Here is a 14,542-nt window from a genome sequence, read left to right as displayed (position 1 = left end):
TTTTGAAGTTTTACTTGCCCCTGTGTTCCAACATGTATAGCTGTGGTTCTTGGCCTTGTCTCAACTCCAAGGAAAGTGTACTGTAAGTGAACACATCATGGTCTTCTTCACCTATTCATCAAGATTGGACATTATCCCAACTTTCTCCTTTACTGTGCACCTAAAGTTGCTTATAGTGAAAATACAATCATTGAGAAATATGCATTTGTTTGTGTGCGTGTGTGTGTAATACATAAACAAAGTTGATTAAGTTTCATACCAATAGACAGCCAGGAAACAATCAAGAAGCCCACCTGAACCCAGAACACAAGAATACTCTGTTTCAATAATTTGGATGAGAGCTGTCTCCTTTCCCTGCTTTCAATAAAACTACCTCTCCTAGAATGCCAAAAATTAAGAAGAAATTATATTATTATATTCAGATAGCAATTGCTGCACTAGTCTTTATCTGTAATTTTTATCTTCCTGTAATTAGGATTAATTATTTGTAAAATAACCCATATTAACTACTGCAGTTAAAAGTGCAGTTACAGGCAACTCCAGAAATTATTGTTCTAGGACATTGTAACAACTCAGCCAGGTAATCAGCCAGACCAAGTTAACATAAGTTGAACATTTCTTACATTCTTAAGAAGGATGTTCTTTCCCATGAAATTTATTTACTGAGGAATGTGGGAGGCAATATTACTAACTGAGGGAGGCACAAGGGAGGGTTCTCTTTTCTTTCTCACAAAGGTGAATAATGGCAGTGAAGGACCCGATGAGCACACAAAAGAGCACCCTTATAAAGAAAATTTAACAGACAACAGCAGCCTATATTTCACTCAATTTCTAACCAGTATGCCCATAATATGATCCTGAAAACTTTACATCTTCCAGGAGCAAAAGGGTAACTCACTACCGTTCTCAAGTCTATGTTTGGTCTTTACGAGTTTCATTTTGCTAGAACTATTTCAGTGGTAAGAGACTAATGATCATTTCATCGCTGTAAACTACAGCTTATATTTATTTTTCCATCTCTATGGAACAATAACTTTCATGGAACAAGCACATACCGCAGGAATTCCATATTCTTGAGTTGGTTTTATTCCAGTTACCTTTTTGTGAGGTGACAGGTTCAACCCAATCTATTAGTAAAAAAAGACCCAGGATACACAACAATGAAAACTAAGATGTATAGCCAGAAGTTTCCGTATTTTTCTCTTGTAATTGATAATTGCACAAAATAGATATAAGAAACTATGAACTTTGAACTTTACGCCAAATTTGAATTGCCTCAGCATTCGGTATCCACATCCTGAGCCATTAGAAGTCTTTATATTTAAACATCCTATGAAGACAGGCTGAGACAATTGGGGCTGTTCAGTCTGGAGAAGAGAAGGCTCTGGGGAGACTTGATAGCAGCCTTCCACTACTTAAAGGGGGCCTAGAGAAAAGGTGGAGAGGGACTCTTTATCAGGGTGTGTAGTGATAGGATGAGGGGTAACGGTTTTAAACTGGAAGATGGTAGATTTAGATTAGATATTAGGAAGAAATTCTTTACTTTGAGGGTGGTGAGGCACTGGAACAGGTTGCCCAGAGAAGTTGTGGATGCCCCATCCCTGGAGGTGTTCAAAGCCAGGCAGGATGGGGCTTTGAGCAACCTGGCCTAATGGGAGGTGTCCCCGCCCATGGCAGGGGCATTGGAACTAGATGATCTTTATGGTTTCTTTGACCTTAAACCATTCTCTGATTCTATGATAATCGAAAACAAGAGATTAAGTAAGTAGAATTAAAATAGTTTAAAGCTAGTGTTGCAGGAGAATCAAGCCATCTCTCCCTTATCTTTACCCACAAACTTTTTGTTATGTTTTCTCTCCCCTGTCCATCTGAGGAGGGGGAGTAATAGAGTAGCTTTGGTGGGCACCTGGTGTCCAGCCAGGGTCAACCCACCACATGCTCAAATAGGATATTAAAAGCAAGTAGAAAGCCTAGGTGGAATAGAAACCAACACTGGATAGAATCTAAAATTACAGTCCTAGATATCAGGAGGTATAGGCATAAAATGAGTATTACTAAAAAGCCAAGTCACTTCAGCCCTGAAGAGGAAATTAATAGAAATAATAGCAGTTCTTTGTTGTAGAAATAAAAAGAGAACAAGTATAGAAGAGAACTGAGGCTCCTAGTCAGCCAGGACATACTAGAGATCAAAAATAATCTGTGTACTATCTAAAACTTAAAATAATATCTGGCTCACTTTTCAGTAAGAATAAAGATATGACACATGAGGAAAAAGTCAGGTTAATTCATGAAACAAGTATGTGAAAACAGAAATATAGTTACCTCTTAGGTAAAAGCAAAGTTTAAAGATCTCAAAGTCAAAGTTGTCATGATATTCACTGCAGAAAAAACTGAAAAACTGGCATATGAAATTATAGATCCAGAAACAAGATTTTTTAATGAACCTGTCTTTATCATAAAGTAATACCAAATGTAATATCAATATTTACTTAATGAGGATGTGATTGAGGAAACTGCAAGATCATTAACCTGATGTGACATATGTGCAAGCTTATAGGGAAATTGTTGAAGTACTTCATAAAGACAGGAAAGTAAATGGAAAATAGAGTATGTTGCAATAAGAATTTACCAAAGTACCTGATGTTAGACTACCATCTCTACTATCTGGTCATAAATATTTTCCTAGCAAAAGGAAATGTGTAAGAGTTTGTTGATTACAGTTTGCTCATAGTAAAAGCATTATTATCAATAATCTTGATGAGCATAATTCTCATTCCATTCTTCCCAAGAATGATGAAAATTGTGACTAGTACCACAGCATAGAACCACGTGGAACCTGATTCATTCATTCAACCTGGCCTTCATTTCAAGGCCAGGTTGGATGGGGCTCTGAGCAACCTGGTCTAGTGGGAGGTGTCCTTGCCTGTGGCAGGGGGGTTGGAACTAGGTGATCTTTAAGGTCTCTTCCAACCTAAACCATTCTATGAGTCTATGACTCTATGACTTTATGAACCAACCCCAAATAACTTCCTAGATTTATCAAGAGAATGGCAACACATACAAGAAAGAAGATTTTTTTAAAAATCATAGGGCAGAGACTGGAAGAACTGGGTGGCTTTGCACATATTTACATGGCAGAGTCCATCTGCTTCCTGAAATCTATTGACCTGTTAAGTAAGGTTTGTAAAGTTACTTGAATATATTATCCTACCAGTAATTTATTTCAAGTACTTAACTTCTAGGTTCTTAACATCGTTCTTTTGTTAAGAATTTTCTCTGTCACCCTTCCAAGGACCTAGTTTTCAACCTTATCAGTACCCACCTGCCACATCACTCATTGTCAAATGTCCACTCAAGCACTTAAAAAAGAATAATCTAAGTTAAATGTAACATGTTCTTAGGTTGTATTTAGATTGAAAGTTTTTACTTTTTCTTTCGAAGTTTGAAGAAATATTTATGTACCTAAGAGCTTGTCTGTTTTAACTATATCTGTTTTTTTAATTAAAGTGTTGTGAGCTCAAAAGAAAATGAAGCAATTTTGAGAACATTTCTCTGGCTGTTGGCAGAGACCAGGTGAAAGTTTGCTTCAGTCTTGTGCTGCCTTTGCCTGGATTTCTCTGTTTGATTGCAGATAACCTGGGGCAAAAATGCAATTTTTGTCATATGAAATAGAATGCACACAGTCTATTTACATGTCTGAAATTGAGACATTCAAATCTGAGGTAATCTGTCTATGTTCCATGATAATCAAAGAAGAAATAAAGGATTTTTGGATGATTAATCATCTTATCCTAAGAGAAGTGTGTAGAGCAGGTGAGTTGAAAAAATGAAATCAAGGTGAGGCAAAAAAACCCTGGGACCTGCATATGATTGCAAAAGGCAAGTCATAGCTTAGCATAGTTAAGCCTGGAGTTGGAGTTTTGGGTGCTGTATTACATTAAGGGCTGGGGTGCTGTATTACAACTGTTAAAGTGGAGATGGTCTATAGGAAAGCAAAACAAATGATGCAGAGAGCAAACTAAAGTTGGCTAACCTAAAAACTAGAAGACACACAGACTTCAAACAAATAAAAGATTTCTCAAAGGTAAAAGGAAATGTTGTTTCTTTGAGCCCACAAAAGATAAGACTTGGTGATGAACCTACCCTAAAAAACAGAAAATTCAGGCTTGAACTGTAAAATATTTTCTAGTGGTTTAAGAAGTGATGTGCTAGAATAGATTGCCTATCGAGGTTATGGAATTTTGAAGAAGAGATGAGGGAAATACCTAATGACATAGCTGCTCTTTGTTAGAGTCAGCAGAGGGACTAGATGCGTCCTTAAGATCCTTTACAGACAATGCGACTTGAAAAGAGAGTAAGATGGTGAGGTGATGGAGCCCCACAGTATGATGCAGTCATATGAAAGGCAATTTTTTTTCCTCAGAGAGATAGGTAAAAATTGCTTACTCAATCCCACTGGTTGGACTTCACCTGGAACTTTATGGACTGGTCAGTCACTGGTGTTCCAGAATGGCTATATGAGATGGAAAAAACAAAGAAACCCTACTTGGATCCTGGGAGACTAAAGGTACGCTTACCTAGGAGAGCACAGATGTTTGGTTTACATTTACTCCAAACTGATGAGAAATGATTCAGCTATAATCTGGAAGCTATTTATGCCAATTGTGTGACTCTGGGCAATAGTAAGGAGACATTCTTCCACTTACTTGCACTTGTCTCTTTAAGCATACTCTAAATTATTTATTTAGTCTAGGAAAATGAAAGTTAAATAGAAAAATTATTTTCTGTATAAACACTTCAACAGTACAAATAGCAAAAGAGGACCAAAACAATTTTAACTAAGAAACAACACTGGCTTGGTAATAAACGTTGTAAAGTGACAATGAGACTAATTTGATTGCAAGTGCAAGGTATTTATCCATCAAAAATATGCAGAATCACCATTCATTAAAGTAGTATAGGTGAAACACTTCTTTCTCCAATATTGCAACTATTTTCAAGGTAGAATTTTATCAAGTTTTGAGTGAGATGGTGTAAAATAACTGCCTGAAATAGCAGGGACTGAGCTTGATATCCTAAGAAGTCCGTTTCAGTCCTACGTGCGTGCATGTTTGTTCATTTCAGTTCATTCACACAATCACGTGTGTGCACATCACTTCTTCTATGGGCAGTTTTAACCCTCTTAAGCTTAAATTTAATTTGTGTTGCCTTGTGTAATGACCAAAATGGTTACTCAGTCCATGAGGGTGTAGATACCATAAGTGTGGATTCATAGGATTCCGTAATACACCAGGACACAGAGACTTTATCCTCTAAATTTCATTACTTTGTTACAGATTACCACCAATACTGCAGAAATCACCACTGGCGAGTATACTTATGATTTAAAAAGTGCATATACATATATATGCATCTCAAGTTATTACAAATTATTATCAGCAATAATCAATTATAGCAGCACCCAACAGCATCAATCAAGTACATATACATTACATGTTCCTATAAACTTATCACGAGTGAAACAAACTTATTAGTAATATAGCAGCAGATATACTTGTGATAGATTTACACATATGTATTGCACCAAGCACATTAGACAGAACACAGAAGGAGACCAGACCGTCCCAGAGGGAAGGACAAATTGAACCCAGAAGGGGACCCAACCATCCCAGAAGTGGGAGGACAAACCGAACTGGTCCCGGAAGTGGGTCAAGAAGGGGATCAATAGAATAACAGAAAGTTTTACTTTGAAGATGATCCACACTATGGAGTTTGGAGTCAGACAGGTGTCCCTGGTGAGGGTTCAGGTCTTGTAGCAAGTTCATGCAGACCTGTTTAGGAAAGGGGAAAGTATGCAGCACGGGAATTTTGCAGCAACAGAAGCTCCATTTTGGATAAAAATTAAATAATTTTATAGAAGCGTAAGAGGGCATAGGACACCACCACTTCAAGCAGACAACAGATGTTCTTAATTTCTATTTTTCACCTGTAACAGCCAATAAATGGTGATGCTTTCTCTTTTTTCAAACCAGTTTTTATTTTCTCGTGAATCAGAAGAGCCAACAGCAGTTACCAATTCTTACTTTCTCCAGATGCTTTCCCCTTTTTCCCAGACTACTTTTCACCTTGATTTTGTGTTTATTAATGGTATTTCAGGATGTCTCGAGTTTCTAGGTACCCAGGTGTACTTCAAAGATACCAACTGCACTACTCAAGGATGCTTCTGGTTCACAGGACTAGTTCCCGGGCTAACGTTTCCCAAGCTGTCAGGCATTTTCTCTGTCAGTATTTCAGCAGACATTTCTTTATATTCAATAGTTTTTCCTTCTAACCAGGTTGCTTTTCTGGCTGCTCACATCACCTGCATAATGAAATGTCCTGTGGATAACAACATCTTTGTCAGAAGAAGTAGTATGATTAAGAAATATATACATACCATCCATATGTTGGCTATTTATTAATCTACAGTAAATTCTGTTTCCTTCAAGCTTCTTTATATTGGTGATTCACATGTTATACCTTGTATGTGATTCAGAAGAAGGCATGGACCCCCAGTGCCTTAAGTGATGAATAAAGGATTGTGATTTACAAAAAGGAAAAAGATATGATTTTTTTAAAAAACAAGGCGTTAGAAACACTTACAGTTCTTTACTCTGTACTTTCAATGCACGGAAAAAACCCTGTACAAGGTGCAGAGGACTTAATTCCCATCCAAGCAACCCAGGTAAACTACTCACTTGGTGTTTCCTTTGGATGCTCTCATTAAGCGCTTACTATGAAGTATCCACTGCATGGAAAGTCTGGTGAGTTAAATAATGAATTTCTAGTTTTTACACACCAAATGTTATTTTCACTTTCATAGAAACAGTCTTTCCAATTGGGTAAGCCTTCTTTGAAAATGGGACTTGAACTTCTTACAGTTAAAGCTTATTCTTAGAATGCTTTTACTGTATATAATTAAAAGTTTCCCTTAAATATTCTGTCACAGTTACACTAGCTAACAGCTACTATAGATTTCAAAATATATTGCAATGCGGAAAATACTATAAAGTGTTAAGCAATTTCTAAATAGCAAACTGAAATGTGCAAATACACAACTTGTTAGTCAAAGATGTCACACTTGCGAAAATCAGGCTTCCCAAAGTACAAACGTGTTGTAATTTAATTGAATAAAATAAACATTAAATCCTTTTAGTAGCCTCTGCATGATCACAGATTCATAGAATCACATAATCATTTAGGTTGGAAAAGACCTTTAAGATCTTCAACTCCAACCGTAAACCTAACACTGCCAACTTCCCCACTAAACCATGTCCCTAAGCAACATCTACACACCTTTTAAATACCTCCAGGGGTGGTGACTCAAGCGCTTCTCTGGTTAGCCTGTTCCAATGCTTGACAACCATTCCAGTGAAGACAGTATCTTAAAAATCAGTAAAGATTATTTTTAACAACCCCAAATTATAAAAAATATTTTTAATTCATTTTGAGGTTTATTATTCATATATATCACATAGGTGGGCTGAAAAATTACTCCAAAATTTCTTGTATTATTACTGGCTTATAATAATTCTTAAAACAATGTATATGGGAATTAAGTACTTTATGTCAATAAAGATTGATATGAACTTCAGGAACAAAAGCCTGCCATGCTACAGCATGCATACATGTACGACTCTAACTGAAAAAGAATATAAGAATGAAGCAATAAATACATTCTCTAAGCAAGACATTTTCACTGGGGAGTGTTTAAGGACCCCTACTTCTTAGTGGTAGGGCAATTCAATGTATGTGACAGTTGCAAATAGCTGTTGCAGTCTTATTTCTTTCAGTATATTAACAATCCTTTCAGACTTGTTTGAGAAATCACGTGTCCTGTTACAGTCAGAAAGACCCAGAGCCACTCAGCAACTTATGAACAATGTGGTGCAAAATTTTATCTTGAGTACAAATTTTAATGATTATTCCTCTTACATTTAGAAAGAAAAAAAAAAAAAGCGAATTAAGAAGATCTATATATAGAAGTGGAACAAAAATTTGGAGGAATACATACTGTGGGGAGAAAAAATATTTCCAGTGAAGAAAGGGTTCTTCAAATAAGTTTGAAACAAGCTGGAAATTTGGCTGTGTAGGAATACATAAGGAAAAGGAACCACAGGAGGGCATTTGTAATCAGGAAGTAATTTTAGTTTTAATGAGGGGAAGCAGTAGACAAGACAGGTCTTTAAGTCACCACCTGGAGGACTTTAAAGGAAGAAAAGACATACCAGATTAATTTTTTAATATTTGGGTTTTTTTGTGCTTTTTTTGTTTGTTTGTTTGTTTGTTTGCTTTTTTAAGAAAACAGTGAGGCTGCATAATAATCTGAGGGCAAATAAAACATAAGGCACTTACATGTGAAATCCAGGAAATTACCTATGTAGGAGATGGTATGATTGAAGAAAGACTGTGATCAGAAAAGGCTGCCAAAGTCAAGAACTGTAAGGAGTATAGAGGATTAATGATCATTATATCCATCGCTAATCTAATTAACCTTTTCACGTTAAATCATTATTATTAGAAGTAGCACTTTTAGGCAAATACTTATAGCAAGAAGTGAGATTAACCATGGGAGAAAGAAAGGGTGAGGATGGCATAGAATGTTATTGTACAAGAGCCCTCTAACAGCAGAAATAGTGAAACTGGGAGCAACAATAGCTGCAGAAGAAAAGAACTTAAAATGTTCAGACTGAAAACAAAATTTAAAAAGTAAGACGGAAGAAAAGGGTTTGAATACTTATAAGTTTTATGTCTGCCTCTTTACATGCACTTACTTTTCATTTTTTAGCTGTATTTCCCAAGAACTTTAACAGGAAGCTGCTTATTTTTGTGTACAGAACATTGGCGTGTATTGAGAGCATTGCTTGCTCAATCAGGGTCCTAACCCTTTCTTCTGGAATGAATTTCATTCCATAACATTAAGTGCTCTTTGAATGAATTCTTTGTTTTCTATTATACTGTGCATAATTTCTTGAGCTTTTCCCTGCCATGCGTTTTGGAATTAAAATGACATCACAAATTATGCCCTGAGGAGTAGCTCACTTGACTCATTTGTGAATAAATTAATATTTTAATGTACCTGATTTTATTGTTTTAAAAATTTATTTCAAACATTTTGCATTTCTAAAGGGATTTTTTTTTTTGCTTTTTTACATCCATGACCTCAAGGCACCCTGCATACTTTTTCCTACCAATAATTTCATTGAAATTAATAGGTACATAAGGGGCGAAAATTCCTTCAGCAGTGTTGCCACTTGAATATGTTTTTAAATTCAGAAGTAAAAATATGCATGTGCATACTCTGTTATTTTTAAATACACAGATTTCTGTTTGTAACAATCTCTTTATCACTTTAAACCCCATCCTTACAACACTGTTTAATAAATTTTTCAAATAGATGTACTTTGTTCAAAATTTGATATGAAAGTTTAGTACAGAAACAGATATTTTTGAAACCAATTTTAGTTGATGTTAGTATTAATAAATTCTTACGTTCTTATCATTCTGTATTCCAAAGATATTGTGGGTTTTCCTCAAAAAGCTGAGTAGTATGACTTATTTCTTTATAGACATACTTCCATTTAGAAAATAATCAAGTTTATTTTCTGAATTGTTGTACAGCTAACAAAAATTCTGCTTTAAAATTTTCATTCAGGCTGGAACAGCTGGGTTATATCTTTCTGGATGTATCATCCTTCCCTCACCACAAGGAATAATGAACAAGGTCAAATAAACATGTACTTTTGGCAGAGGACAAATAAAAAGTAAACAATCAATGTTGTTTCTAAATACAAAAACTAATGAAAAAAAAATCTAATGGGAAAAGTAACTCACTATTATAAATACAGCAACCTGCTGTCTAGAACTAGTTTTTGGTTGTCCGTTCAGCTCTTTGCTTTGTGATCTGCATTGTAAACTTTTTATTACTGTTACCCAAATTCCATTAAGTAATTCTAAGATAATATTATTTGAAAAAGAATGTTCTGGTTTTATCTACTTTAATTTTAAAATCAGGATTAAGATAAATTGATGTCACACATATATTTTGACAGTATGGCTCTTAAAAAATGTCAGCTTGCTTTAAAGAACTTGAACTGATCAATAAAGTTGAACATTGGAACTTGATAGTCAATTACCTTTTTTAAGATACTAGTGAATAACCAGTTTCAGTATCTAAAGGAAATACACTTGCAAAACAACTTGCATTTTTGTTTAAGTGATTACAGGGTTGTAAAATTGGAAGCAATGAATTTTTTGACAGATATTTTTGTTCAGAAAAGTCTATCTACCAACTAAAAGAACTAGAGTATATTTGGCCCACCTTATAAAATAATCATCCGATGAGAACAGGACAGTAGAAAATAAAGATATGACTATGCTGAAACATGCCTATATGACCTATTATCTGGTGAGCTGATGGCATTTTCGTCTTAGTTCAGAAAGGAGATGACAGTTCTGAAGAGATACAGTATAATTACCAGCGATAATATTTGAATAAACATAATCATGTCACTGATAATTTTAGTTATGTAAGTGACCAATAATCAGTTAGAGACTAAATGATACTATATAGCACTAAATATATAATTTATTTCCTTCAGTAGTTTCTTCTGCCAAGCAAGTCCAAATGAAAATCTGAAGCACTCTATGTAGTCCACAATACTTTAGTAAGCCTTTGGAAAGTGTCTCCTCTCCTTCCATTTCTCTTGTAGAGTAAGCGAAACAGCAGAAACAGCACTGAAACAGCTATCTGTGGAATGCATCCAAAGGAAAAACATTATCACTAAAAGACAACTGAATTTCAATAGAACTGGAGACTGTCTGAAGAATTGTACTGCTTTCTCTGGATCATCAGTATCAACATCAATCTCACACAACCATTTTTACACAGCATTTGCATCAAGAACTCTTACCAGGAGTTACCCATGGAAGCTTTTGTGTTTTACTTCTGTGTAGAGACTCCTTATGATATTCCTTACAAACGATGTTAATTAAAAAATTAAAAATTTCTGTTACAGGTAACACTATATGCTATAATTTACTTTTTGTGGAATACTTTATATGCCTACTTTTCTCTACTATCTTGCCAATAAAGCTGGCTACCAAAACTATTAGTCTGCACTGAAAAGAGAACAGCTTTCATTTTAAAGTTACTTCTTTTTTACATACACAGATAATGAAGGAAGGATGGGCACTGAACCTGGACTTTGACAGCTCTGATATGTCAGAAGGTGTCCAAGAAGCTAACCAAATTTAGATCCTGTCTAACCTGCAAAAAGGATGAACCTAAGCCACAGTTTACAACCTGCCATCTATTCAGTCCGGATTAAAAACTATATGTTATTTAGTCTGGTTGTCAAGAACAGTGAACCAGCAAGTTAATTGGGATTTATAGATGATTGACCTATCTAAAGAACAAATAGCTTTAATTTTGATGAATGTTTAGGAATTAAGTCATGAAAGCATGAATATTTTGATCAAAAGGCCTTTTTGCCTAAGAATCTGCCGTTCCCAAGGTTGGCACCCTACTTTTTGTAGGACTCAATCTCCTGAATGATCATTTTCCCACCTCCTTTCCCCAGGTATTCATGTTTGTGGAGATAAAACACTGTTTTTTCTAGTATCTGAGAGATGTAACCTACTACCTCCACAAAGTAGAATCCTTTCTTGGGAAAAAGAGGTGACAAATGTGAGAAAATGTTACAACTTTCTTTCCTTAATGTACATTTCTCTGTAGAAAGCGAAGCATTCAAGAGATTTTATCTCCTCCCCTTTTGAGGTCTTGAAAGGTTCAAGAGCCACATGAAATAAGAACCCTTCCAAAAGACATATCAACAGAATATCTGATTTTTGTTGAAATTATTTTATATGGGGAGTGACTGAAACTTGTTTGGAACCTGCATCCCACACAAGAAAACTGCTTAATGATTTATTTTTGGGTTTTTTTTTTTTTTTTTTTTTTTTTTCCTTCTGGTTTGAAACTAGGTTTCTCAGCTATTCTCATTCACTAATTGATGCTGTATTTTCTGCAAGTGGCTTGTGAGATGCTATGACGGACAAAAGGACTTCAGGCCATTCCGTCATCCTCATCTTTCTTTCTCCTGTGTTTCTTTCAATGAAAGCAAAGGTGTGTTTCAAGGAGATGTTACTAATGTTGTCTGAACTGTATGGTATGGGAAAGTTTATAGATACAGCAAAAGTTTGGATAGCACTAGATAAAATAGTTAATCAGGTAAAAATGCTTCTATGTGTTTTTAATTGCAGTCAACACTGTAAACATTCTTCTGTTTAAATGAGACTTTCAGGTCGGTCTTTGTTTTGCATTGCAGCAAAACTAATGTTGAAACAAATTCAGTGGAATAATATTTCCAGGATGAAATGGACTATTGGAGCTTTGACTGCCTCTGAAATGTACTCCATCAGGAAATAAAAGCCAGTTATGGTGATGTGAGCAGCCATAAAGGTGGCCTGGTTTGAAGGGGAAAATTACTGAACAGAAGAAATTGTCTGCTGAAAAATAGTGACAGAGAAAGGCATGCCAGCCTGCAACTATGACCCTGGGAACTAGACCTGTAAACCAGAAATGTCCTTGAAAAGTGCCGCTGGCACTTCCGGTACCCAGAAACAAAAGACACCCTGAGATACCACCAATAAGAGCAAAACCAACAGACTGTAATGGCAACTTAGCATCTGAGAAGCTGGAAAATAGATGGGAAAAATAAAATTTCTCAGAAAGAACAGAAAACATCATAATTTATTGTCTGTTAGAAGCGAAAAGAGAAATTAACAGCATCTATCGTCTGTTCAAAGTAAGATGTCCTACACCATCTTATGTCACTGTCAGACAAAAGACTTATTTTTTTTTTCCAAAATGGATCTTGTCTTTCTAAGAACTTCCTGGCTGGGATGCCTGGCTCACTCCAGGCTCTGTGATGTGGATAATTTTTGAAGTGAGACTATTATCTTATTGGTTTGGTCTGTCCTCACTTCTTTTGGGGCTGGTTGGGTCCCCCTGCTCCAGGATTGGTTTGTCCCTCCCTTTTGGAATGGTTTGGCTCCTTCTGATACCTCATTCACTTTTTTTTTTTAATTTTATTCATACTCATCCAAGTATCTGTATTTAGTATATCTCCTGTTATATTGTTGATAAGTTTGCTTCACTAATGATAAATTGTATTAATCTTTAACAGCATATAACTTCTTGGTTGTATATAACTACTTGGTTGTTGCTGTTATTAGTTGTACTACAATACCAATTGATGTTATTATTGATTGATTCATAATATTTATTGTTACTATACTACTGGTTGCTGATAATAATTCGTAATAGCTTGGTATATAATAATTTGTTTTCATTTTATTAATCATAGATATACTTGCTAGTGGTGATTTTTGTAACATTTGTGGTAATCTGTAATAAAGTAAAAAAATTTAGAGGATAAAAAGCCTCTGTGTCCATGTGTATTATGACATCCTATGAACTCATTGTCACATCTCTACAAACCTGTAGGCTGGGTAACCCATTAGGTCATGACATATAGTCAGCTCTCTTACGAATTCTTTCACAGAGTTATCAATACATAACAAATATCCATGCTCCTTATATTATATTGGATTCATTTGCTTTTCTTTGTTTTTACCTGAGTGCAAAACATGACAAACTTTGCTAAAGGATTCCTTGTTTTGTAGTGGTGCAACAGCATAAAACCTTTAAAACATACCAGTTAAATTTTTCTGGTTAATTTACTGCATATAAAGTGGCATCTTTTGGGAAATGAAACTGCATGAGAGACAAAGATTTCTTTTATAGATGGGGATAGTCTATATCTCTTCCCTGGTGAATCTTTAACCATAATACTTTTTGAATAGCTTTACATGGTCTGGGGATACAAATTTTATATTCTACCCTGTTTTAGAGTATACTACAGTTGTTCTGTGGTGGTGTATGTTGTGCAGATTTTAAAAGTTGTACATAGTTCTTGTTACAGGAAAAACAATACTGAAAGATTAGATAGCATAGATATTATCTGTAAATAAAAATTGTCTTCTTTAAGCATAAAGGTCACTTAAAAAAAAGGTACTTTACTTATATGCTGATTTCTTGAACAATGATACAACCAGCACTGGATGGTGTACAGATGACTTGTTTGCCAAAGTTTTTTTTGCACTGAATGCCGAAAATATAAAATTATCTTTCTTCTGCTAATTGTCCTCAAGTTATAGAAACGGCATCGCCACTGAAGTTGGAAAGAGGAGCCAACAAGGTTATTCAGATGTTAATTAGGAGGAATATGAGAGGAAAACAATAATCTCTCAAGGATCAAAGGACTTCAGAGGGACTTGTGTCTGCTAAAATTTCAGCAAGTGAGCCACAAGTTCCTGTGAATTTGAAAGGGAAATATGAAGGGAATACCATGGAATACCTCTAGAAGAGAAGAAAAAAATAATAGAGGAAAAACATTAAGAAAGATAGGATGGCAAAATGAAATGGAAGAAATGCCAA

Source organism: Vanellus vanellus (assembly GCF_965231255.1).
Source record: "Vanellus vanellus genome assembly, chromosome: 1".
NCBI lineage: Eukaryota > Metazoa > Chordata > Aves > Charadriiformes > Charadriidae > Vanellus > Vanellus vanellus.
This window is presented reverse-complemented; position numbering follows the sequence as displayed.